The 11,452-nt window shown below is 45.7% G+C and overlaps 1 non-coding gene across 1 annotated transcript; it reads right to left on the bottom strand.

The window, feature by feature from the left end:
• Positions 1-1,657: 1,657 nt before the first annotated feature.
• On the bottom strand, positions 1,658-1,764 carry LOC131817149 (U6 spliceosomal RNA). Its single transcript, XR_009348358.1, has one exon. It is a non-coding gene; the product is annotated as a U6 spliceosomal RNA (small nuclear RNA).
• Positions 1,765-11,452: the final 9,688 nt, after the last annotated feature.

The following is an 11,452-nucleotide window of genomic DNA, read 5'->3' on the forward strand; positions in this document are numbered from 1 at the left end:
CAGGGTCAGTGTTAGGCTGATGGTTAGGTTTAGGGTCAGGTTCAGGGACATGGTCAGTTTTAGGGTCAGGTTCAAGTTTTGGTTTGGGGGCAAGGTCATGTCAGGGTCAGGGTTAGGTTTGGGACAGGTTTAGTGTCAGGGTTAGGGTCACGGTCAGTGTTAGGTTCATGGTCATGGTAAGGTCAGCTTTATGTTTAGGTTCTGTTTCATGAGTAGGTTCAGGATCGGGGTTAGCTTTAGGTTTACTAATCTGTTCAGGACCACGGATTGGGTCAGAGTTAGGTTTACAGTCAGGGTTAGGGTCAGTATTAAGGTCAAGGCCAGGGTCAGGTTTAAGGTTAAGTTCTGACATAGGCAAAGTTCAGAGTTAGGGTTATGATCAGGGTCAGGGAGACGGTCAGGATTATTGTTAAAGAGGACATGAACAGACATTTCTGCAAAGAATTCATCCAAATGGCCAACAGACACATGAAAAAATGCTCCACATCACTCGGCATCAGGGAAATACAAATCAAAACCAGAATGAGATACCACCTCACACCTTTCAGAATGGCTAAAATGAACAAGTCAGTCAATGACAGATGCTGGCGAGGATGTGGAGAAAGGGCAACCCTCCTACACTGTACTTGGGAATGCAAGCTGGTGAAACCACTCTGGAAAACAGCGTGGAGGTGCCTCAAAAAGCTGAAAATAGAACTAGCCTATGACCCAGTGATTGTAGTACTGGGTATATACCCTAAAGATACAAACGTGGCATTCTGAAGGGGCACATGCACCCAAATGTTTATAGCAGCAATGTCCACAATAGTTAAACTATGGAAGGAACCTAAATGTCCTTCAACAGATGAATCAATAAAAAGATGTGGTATATATGTACAATGGGATACTATGCAGCCATCAAAAGAAATGAAATCCTGCTATTTGTGATGACGTGTATGGAACTAGAGGGTATTATGCTTGGCGAAATAAATCAATCTCAGAAAGACAACTATCATATGATCTCCCTGATATGATGAAGTGGAGATGCATCATAGGCGGTTTCGGGCGTACGAAAAGAAAAATAAAAGAAGATGGGATTGGGAGGGAGACAAAGCATAAAAGACTGAATCTCACAAAACAGACTGAGGGTTGCTGGGGGGAGGTGTGTTGGGAGAGGATGGTGGGGGTATGGACATTGGGGAGGGCAGGTGCTATGGTGAGTGATGGTGAGTGCTGTGAAATGTGTAAACCTGGTGATTCACAGACCTGTACTCCTAGGGATAATTACACATTATATGTTTATAAAAAATTTAAAAAAATAATTTAAAAAATCCATTAAAGAAAAAACACATATTGCAAATCTCATATTCAATCAAAAAAGTTTGAAAGTTTTCCCCTTAAAGATCAGAAAAAAGACAAATGTGTCCACTTTCACTACTCTCATTTGACATAGTACTGGATGTCCTAGCCAGAGAAAAAAGGAACACAAAGAAATAAAAGACTAAAAAAAAAAAAAAAAGGAAGAAGTAAAATTTTCTCTTTTTGGATAACATGAACTTACATGTAAAAGAATCCTAAAAAATTCACAAAAAATTTTGAATTAACAAATTTTGTAAAGCTGCCAAATACAAGATCAATATATAAAACACAAGAATTTTATTTTGTTTTGGTTTTTTTTTAAAATATGGAATGCTTCCCAGTTTTTCTTGTCATCCTTGTTCAGTGATCAAGCTAATCTTCTCTGCATCATTCCAATTTTAGTATATGTGCTGCCAAAGTAAGCACAAGACAGGAGCATTTTAACACTCTAATGATGAACTGTCTGAAAAAATAAAGAGAACAATCTAATTCACACTAGCATCAAAACTAATAAAATACTTAGGAAAAGATTTAACTAAGAAGATGAAAGATCTGTACCCCATAAACTATGACATTGATAAAGAAATTGAAGGAGACACAAATGGAAAGATAGCTCATATTTATGAATGGTAAGAATTAACATTGTGTAAATTCAATTCGTATCAAAAATCCAATGTTAGGGGCGCCTGGTTGGCTCAGAGGGTTAAGCTACTGCCTTCGGCTCAGGTCATGATCCCAGGGTCCTGGGATCGAGCCCTGCATCAGGCTCTCTGCTCAGCAGGAAGCTGCTACCTCTTCTCTCTCTGCCTGCCTCTCTGCCTGCTTGTCATCTCTCTCAGTGAAATAAATAATTAAATAATCTTTTAAAAAATCCAATATTGTGTTTTTACAGAAGTAAAGAATCCTAAAATTTATATGAGACCATAAAAGACAACAAATAATTAAAGCAGTTCTGAGAAAGAAGGAAGAAGCGAAATTACACTCTTGATTTGAAACTATACTACAAAGCCCTCATGCTCAAAACAATAAAGTATACTGGCATAAAAACAGACCCATAAACAAGTAGAACAGAATCGAGAGTCCAGAAATAAATCCTTTCATACAGTCACCTAATATTTGACAGGGGCCAACATATATAATGGGTGAAGATAGTCTGTTCAATAAATGATATTTAAAACTGAATAGTCACATAAACCAGCATGAAACTGGAACCTTATATTACTCATAAATCTTAACTTGAAATAGATTAAAGACTTAAATGTGATGCATGAAACTAAATTTCCTAAAGGAAAACATAGGAAAAATTCTCCTTGACATTGGTCTTGCCAATAGTTTTTTGGATACCAGACCAAAAACACAAGCAAAAGAAGCAAAAATAAATAAATGGTATTACATTAAACTAAAGTTTCTGCATTGCCAAAAAAACAAAAGAGAGAGAAAGAATGAAAACACAATCCACAGAATGGAAAAAAAATACTTACAAATCTTATATCTGAAAAGAGGTTAATAACCAACAGATACAAAGAGAAAATAATATATAATTAAAAAATAGCAAAAGTATCTCAATAGACTTTTTTTTCAAAAAAGTTATATAAATGACCAACAGGAGCGTTTAAAAGTGCTCAACGTAAAAACTCAGGGCAAAGTCATTATGTTGTTGTTGTTGTTTACCTCTGAAAAACACAGCAAGATATTACTACCTATTAGAATATATACTACCAAAAAATTAAAACTAACAAATTTTGGTAAATATTGGGTAAAATGCGGAACTTATGCACTATGATAGGGATATAAATTTGTATGGAAAACAGTATGGAGACTATCATATTATTAAAAGTAAAATTACCATATGATTCAGTAATCCCACCTCTAGGTATATATCTAAAGGAAACGAAGTCACTATTCGAAGACATATCTGCACTCTTATGTTCATTATAAAATTATTAACTCTAAGCAAGAGATGGAAATAACTTCAGTATCCATTAATGGATGAATGAATAAAAAAGTATGGTAAATATATACTATGGAATACTACTTAACCATGAAAAATTAAGAAATACTGCCATTTACAACACAATTGATGGATCTTTAAGGTATTCTACTAATTGAAATATTTCAAAGATTTTATATATTTTTTTTAATTTTAATTTATGTATTATGATATCCCTTACATACAGAATCTGAAGGAAAAGCAAACTAATGAAAACTTAGAGTTGAGTTGACAAGAGGTGAACCTGGGGTGGAATAAGGTGTTCAAAGTGTACAAACTTGCAACTATAATATGAAAAAGTTCTCCGGATCTAATATACAGCATGATGATCATAGTTAATAATATATACATACTTTTTTATTGTGCTTCCCTTTATTAAACTTTGCATATATCACATTCTTACAAGTTGAAAGTTTATAGCAATTTTGTATAAAATAGGTCTGCTGCCACCATTTTTCTAACAACATTTGTTCATTTTGTGTCTCTCTGTCACATGTTGGTAATTCTTGCAATATTTCAAGTTTTTTCAATATTATTGTATTTGTTATGGTGATCTGTGATCAGTAATTATGACCCACTGATATCTCAGAACTAGTTTACTTAAGGTATATACATTGTTTTTCCTTAAAGACATAATGCTTTTGAACAGTACAGTATAGTGTTTATTTTTTATATGCACTGGGAAACATAATTTTTTATTTGCACTGGAAAACCAAAAAAAAATAATAATAATGATTTGACTTAGTTTATTGAGATAATCGCTTTATTGAGGCGGTCTGGAACAAAACCCACAAGACCTCTGAAGTTCATCTCTACTGTACTATATACATTAAAGTTCCTAAGAGAGTGGATCTTAAAATTCCTTACAATACATGCATAAAAAACAGTGGAAACTATATGAGATAGTAGATGTATTAACATTTTTATGTAGATTATATTGCAATACAGATGTATGCCAATTTATCAAATTGTACAAAATTTACACAATGTTAAAAGTTTGCAGTGTTATAAGAAATCATTTCTTAAATTTACAAATTATAATATGTCAATTATTTTTCAATAAAGCTGGAAAAATCTTTTTGTAGAATTAATCTATTTTTCAAAAAAGGAATTAAGGAAGTAGAAACTGCAACTAACTCTGAAATAATGAAATACAAAATCCATTTTAGTTATATACACTGTGACAAACACTATTAGTTAGTTTACAATGAAGGAATACTTATGAAGCATGAAGGATGGTCTATAAATAAGGCTGAAAGAGCTCAGTTTTAAGGTTTAAATTTAAAATCTTCTTTTGAAATACTAAACTGGCCACCCAGTTTTCCAAACATAAATGTCTTAACTGCATGAATTTATTTCATACAACTCTATAATCTATTTTCATAAGAAAGCAGCATGCAAATTTTGAATAAGACAGACTTGCTTAAGTTTCTTTATGTTCAACAGTAAAGGACACTTCCCTAAAAATAAATAGAAGAAAAATCAGCATATTTATTATGATAATTATTATTCATAATGAGATTCGTATTGAATTAAGGAATATATATCCTCAGAGGGGGTAAAGTAAAATGAAATTTATTTTGGTAAATGTGTCTATGAATAGTCAATACAATGCCTCAATATAAATGAATATTATCATTTTGAACAATTTAATTACTATTATTAGAATTATTATAAGTATAAAAATAGCTATCATTTTAGCATGGAATAAGAGACTCTCATGCTCCATGCTTCATTACATCCACACAACAACTCTGCATAATAAGTTTTATCATCACCATTTCATGGGTGAAAAAACTGAGGCTAACACATTTAGATAACTGGTTTATGATTACATGGCTGATAAAGATGCATCACACTAATTTAGGCTTTATGATTTCAGAATTGTACTCTTTCCACTGCACATTCTATTACTCTGTAAATACTTGGCTTGTTTTCATTTAGTTCTTTAATTTTATTCATGTGGCGATGGCTTAAAGCTTCATTTAAAGGAAGCTTAAAAAATTCATTTAGCCAAAAGCTCCCAAGAATTAAAAATGTCATGGATCTAATGTAGACATGGATATCATTAGTTAATGGGTATATTTTCCACTCTGGTGAGATAACAGAGTATTTTTCTAAGATATAGTCTCTGAGTTTTCAAAAGGACTTTGTTAAAATAGAAATATTTAGACAAAGGTGATCAAAAGTCTGGATCAGGTCACCTTAAGATATATATTAGGAAACTGAGGAAACAAATGGAGATTTGAACACTGAGCTATGATATAATGAATGGTTTAAAGTATTTAGTAGAGCATAGAAAAGCCCTTTAAAGCCTGGTCTTAGCCTAGCATTGCAGCTTCTGGGATATCTGTCTAACTATCATCTACCTACCTATCTATCTATCTATCTAGAAATAAATTTGAAAACTTTTTTAGACAGGAGGGGATGAGGTGGACAGGGCGTGTGCTCCGCTCTTAGGAAGGAGTCCGGGCAGAAAGCATGCCTTTCCTGAGCCTCTGGGCCCAAGTAGAGGCGAACAGGGCACCCGTGAAAGCAAGGCCCAAGAAGCACCAGCTCTCCCGAAGCTCTACTTCCCTGAAGCGACAGAAACCTTGCTGAGGAAACAGCAGAGAAGTGCTGTTCGCTCCAAGCCAAAGCCTCTGCAAAAGCACAGCATTCACTGAGAAATGTTCTGCGGGCTGCTGCTTGCCTGAGCCCTGTCTCACGGTGGGTGAAACCCGCATACAGCGAAAGCCTCTTTGCCTTGTCATCTGCCCTTGGAAAGCAGAGCATTAATTTGGAAATCTGAGTTGGGTTTGGGGATGCTTCTGCTGCTTGCCTGAGCAAGTCTCCGCAGCACGGTGAATGATACCCGCATGGGGCGAAATACTCTTTGCCCTAGCATCCCCTGTGCCTGAGAGAGAAGCATGGTTGCACACGTCTGTCACCGCGCTCCCCAGGAGCAATGTGGGGAAGGCGCAGCACGCCGCCCCCAGAGAAGAGAAGGCTCCGTTGACCTTGGGTCGGGAAACGCTCAGGAAGCAGGATAGCCTGCCGTGGCACGAACAGCAGGACAGTAGCAAGACAAGTGTCCCCCGCTCCCTGTGCGGAGAGATCGAAGCCTGGCTGCTAAGGAGACATGAGGGGACGACTAGGGCAGGGGCGTGTGCTCCACTCTGAGGAAGGAGTCTGGGCAGAAGGCAGGCCTGTCCTGTGCCTCTGGTCCGAAGGGGACAGCATCTCCTTGGCCAGCTGTACCAAGGACAGACTTGGGCTTGCCACCAGGTGCCATACCCACAACTCGCAGAAACAACCCCATGGAGAAACGGGCAGTCAGATGCCGTCTTCCACCAAGATGTGGCAGCGATGTGGGTGGGTGGCAGGTGCTGTGCCGGGGATGGAGTGGAGACTGTCCCCCACAGTTCCCCATCCAAGTGCACGGGCCGTGTGCAGGGATCCTGTCGCCTCCTCTCTCCTGCGGTGAAGTCTCTGGCCTAGACCCCGAGTCTGCCTGAGCGCCGGAACAAAAGGCAAAGCCTTAACTACGCCCCCAGGAGATGGTAATAGGCATAGAGTGCCATGCAGGGCCACGCACGCAGCTGCAGGATTTTGACTGTGTCTGCTTAGTTCGGCTTAGCAAGGTGAACCCCGGTCGCGAACTTGGAGACCGGGAAAGCATGGCCCAAGAGGCAGCAGCTCTCCCGCGACTCTTCTTTGCTGCCGTGGTAGAGTGAATGACCAAAGCATCGCTGAGGGAGCAGCCAGTGAAGTGCAGTTCCCGCCAAGCTGAAAACCTCTGGGAAAGCATAGCAGTCGCTGGGAAATCAGAGTCGGTACTGCGGGGTCTTCTGCTGCTTGCCTGAGCTCAGTCACGCGGTGGGAGATACCCGCATACAGCGAAAGCCTGTTGCCCGGGCATCTCCTCTGGAAAGGCAAAATATTGGTTGGGAAATCAGAATCGGATGTGTGTGATGCTGCAGCTGAATGCCTGAGCTAGTCTCCACAGCATGGTGGAAGATACCCGCATGGAGCGAAATCCTCTTTGCCCTAGCACCCCTCTGCCTGAGAGAGAAGCGCGCTTGCACCTGTGCAAAGAGGCTTAAGGAAAGGGACACGTCCTTCACTGCGTTCCCCAGGAGCAGGTCTGTGGAAGGTGCAGCACGCTGCCCAGGGAGAAAGGCAGGAGCCGTTGGCCTTCTGGTCTGGAAACGGTTGCGAAGCAGGAGAGCCGGCCCTGGCAGGCACAGAGGCCGTTGGCAATAAAAGTGTCACCCGCTTCCTGCGCAGAGAGACGTTAGTCTGGCTGCTACGGAGAGAGGAGGGGATGTGTAGGGCAGGGCGCGTGCTCCACTCTTAGGAAGGAGTCTGGGCAGAAAGCATGCCTGTCCTGAGCCTCTGGGCCCAAGGACACAGCAGCTCTTTGGCCACCTGTCCCTGGGGCAGACATGCGCTAGCCACCAGGCGCCTTCGCTGAACTCGCAGAAACAGCTCCCTGAAATAACGGGGAGTCAGACGCCGTCTTCCTCCAGGATGTGGAAGCTTGGAGGAGGCACGGGGTTTAAGGGGAAGGGGTGGGGACAGTCCCCCAAAGCTCCCTATTCAGTGCACGGGCGGTGTGCAGGGATCCTGTCACCTCTCCCTCCTTTCTTGTGGGGAAAGAACTGGGCTAGTCCGAGAGTCGGCCTGAGCGCCACAGGAAAAGGCCAAGCGATGCCTACACCGGGAGATGGTAGTGTGTATAGGGTGCCATCCTAGGCTACGCTCGCTACTGCAGGGTTGTGGCTGTGTCACCTGGCAGGGTGAACCCTGGACGCGAAAATGGAGCCCGGGAAAAAGGCCCAAGAGGCACCAGCTCTCACGCAGCTCTTCTTCCCTGATGAGACTGAAGCCTTGCTGAGGAAGCATCGGAGAAGTGCTGTTCACTCCAAGCCAAAGCCTCTGCGAAATCACAGCATTTGCTGAGAAATGTTCTGCGGGCTGCTGCTTGCCTGAGCCCTGTCTCACGGTGGGTGAAACCCGCATACAGCGAAAGCCTCTTTGCCTTGTCATCTGCCCTTGGAAAGCAGAGCATTAATTTGGAAATCTGAGTTGGGTTTGGGGATGCTTCTGCTGCTTGCCTGAGCAAGTCTCCGCAGCACGGTGAATGATACCCGCATGGGGCGAAATACTCTTTGCCCTAGCATCCCCTGTGCCTGAGAGAGAAGCATGGTTGCACACGTCTGTCACCGCGCTCCCCAGGAGCAATGTGGGGAAGGCGCAGCACGCCGCCCCCAGAGAAGAGAAGGCTCCGTTGACCTTGGGTCGGGAAACGCTCAGGAAGCAGGATAGCCTGCCGTGGCACGAACAGCAGGACGGTAGCAAGACAAGTGTCCCCCGCTCCCTGTGCGGAGAGATCGAAGCCTGGCTGCTAAGGAGACATGAGGGGACGACTAGGGCAGGGGCGTGTGCTCCACTCTGAGGAAGGAGTCTGGGCAGAAGGCAGGCCTGTCCTGTGCCTCTGGTCCGAAGGGGACAGCATCTCCTTGGCCAGCTGTATCAAGGACAGACTTGGGCTTGCCACCAGGTGCCATACCCACAACTCGCAGAAACAACCCCATGGAGAAACGGGCAGTCAGATGCCGTCTTCCACCAAGATGTGGCAGCGATGTGGGTGGCAGGTGCTGTGCCGGGGATGGAGTGGAGACTGTCCCCCACAGTTCCCCATCCAAGTGCACGGGCCGTGTGCAGGGATCCTGTCGCCTCCTCTCTCCTGCGGTGAAGTCTCTGGCCTAGACCCCGAGTCTGCCTGAGCGCCGGAACAAAAGGCAAAGCCTTAACTACGCCCCCAGGAGATGGTAATAGGCATAGAGTGCCATGCAGGGCCACGCACGCAGCTGCAGGATTTTGACTGTGTCTGCTTAGTTCGGCTTAGCAAGGTGAACCCCGGTCGCGAACTTGGAGACCGGGAAAGCATGGCCCAAGAGGCAGCAGCTCTCCCGCGACTCTTCTTTGCTGCCGTGGTAGAGTGAATGACCAAAGCATCGCTGAGGGAGCAGCCAGTGAAGTGCAGTTCCCGCCAAGCTGAAAACCTCTGGGAAAGCATAGCAGTCGCTGGGAAATCAGAGTCGGTACTGCGGGGTCTTCTGCTGCTTGCCTGAGCTCAGTCACGCGGTGGGAGATACCCGCATACAGCGAAAGCCTGTTGCCCGGGCATCTCCTCTGGAAAGGCAAAATATTGGTTGGGAAATCAGAATCGGATGTGTGTGATGCTGCAGCTGAATGCCTGAGCTAGTCTCCACAGCATGGTGGAAGATACCCGCATGGAGCGAAATCCTCTTTGCCCTAGCACCCCTCTGCCTGAGAGAGAAGCGCGCTTGCACCTGTGCAAAGAGGCTTAAGGAAAGGGACACGTCCTTCACTGCGTTCCCCAGGAGCAGGTCTGTGGAAGGTGCAGCACGCTGCCCAGGGAGAAAGGCAGGAGCCGTTGGCCTTCTGGTCTGGAAACGGTTGTGAAGCAGGAGAGCCGGCCCTGGCAGGCACAGAGGCCGTTGGCAATAAAAGTGTCACCCGCTTCCTGCGCAGAGAGACGTTAGTCTGGCTGCTACGGAGAGAGGAGGGGATGTGTAGGGCAGGGCGCGTGCTCCACTCTTAGGAAGGAGTCTGGGCAGAAAGCATGCCTGTCCTGAGCCTCTGGGCCCAAGGACACAGCAGCTCTTTGGCCACCTGTCCCTGGGGCAGACATGCGCTAGCCACCAGGCGCCTTCGCTGAACTCGCAGAAACAGCTCCCTGAAATAACGGGGAGTCAGACGCCGTCTTCCTCCAGGATGTGGAAGCTTGGAGGAGGCACGGGGTTTAAGGGGAAGGGGTGGGGACAGTCCCCCAAAGCTCCCTATTCAGTGCACGGGCGGTGTGCAGGGATCCTGTCACCTCTCCCTCCTTTCTTGTGGGGAAAGAACTGGGCTAGTCCGAGAGTCGGCCTGAGCGCCACAGGAAAAGGCCAAGCGATGCCTACACCGGGAGATGGTAGTGTGTATAGGGTGCCATCCTAGGCTACGCTCGCTACTGTAGGGTTGTGGCTGTGTCACCTGGCAGGGTGAACCCTGGACGCGAAAATGGAGCCCGGGAAAAAGGCCCAAGAGGCACCAGCTCTCACGCAGCTCTTCTTCCCTGATGAGACTGAAGCCTTGCTGAGGAAGCATCGGAGAAGTGCTGTTCACTCCAAGCCAAAGCCTCTGCGAAATCACAGCATTTGCTGAGAAATGTTCTGCGGGCTGCTGCTTGCCTGAGCCCTGTCTCACGGTGGGTGAAACCCGCATACAGCGAAAGCCTCTTTGCCTTGTCATCTGCCCTTGGAAAGCAGAGCATTAATTTGGAAATCTGAGTTGGGTTTGGGGATGCTTCTGCTGCTTGCCTGAGCAAGTCTCCGCAGCACGGTGAATGATACCCGCATGGGGCGAAATACTCTTTGCCCTAGCATCCCCTGTGCCTGAGAGAGAAGCATGGTTGCACACGTCTGTCACCGCGCTCCCCAGGAGCAATGTGGGGAAGGCGCAGCACGCCGCCCCCAGAGAAGAGAAGGCTCCGTTGACCTTGGGTCGGGAAACGCTCAGGAAGCAGGATAGCCTGCCGTGGCACGAACAGCAGGACGGTAGCAAGACAAGTGTCCCCCGCTCCCTGTGCGGAGAGATCGAAGCCTGGCTGCTAAGGAGACATGAGGGGACGACTAGGGCAGGGGCGTGTGCTCCACTCTGAGGAAGGAGTCTGGGCAGAAGGCAGGCCTGTCCTGTGCCTCTGGTCCGAAGGGGACAGCATCTCCTTGGCCAGCTGTACCAAGGACAGACTTGGGCTTGCCACCAGGTGCCATACCCACAACTCGCAGAAACAACCCCATGGAGAAACGGGCAGTCAGATGCCGTCTTCCACCAAGATGTGGCAGCGATGTGGGTGGGTGGCAGGTGCTGTGCCGGGGATGGAGTGGAGACTGTCCCCCACAGTTCCCCATCCAAGTGCACGGGCCGTGTGCAGGGATCCTGTCGCCTCCTCTCTCCTGCGGTGAAGTCTCTGGCCTAGACCCCGAGTCTGCCTGAGCGCCGGAACAAAAGGCAAAGCCTTAACTACGCCCCCAGGAGATGGTAATAGGCATAGAGTGCCATGCAGGGCCA

This window comes from Mustela lutreola, chromosome 15 (assembly GCF_030435805.1).
Source record: "Mustela lutreola isolate mMusLut2 chromosome 15, mMusLut2.pri, whole genome shotgun sequence".
Lineage (NCBI taxonomy): Eukaryota > Metazoa > Chordata > Mammalia > Carnivora > Mustelidae > Mustela > Mustela lutreola.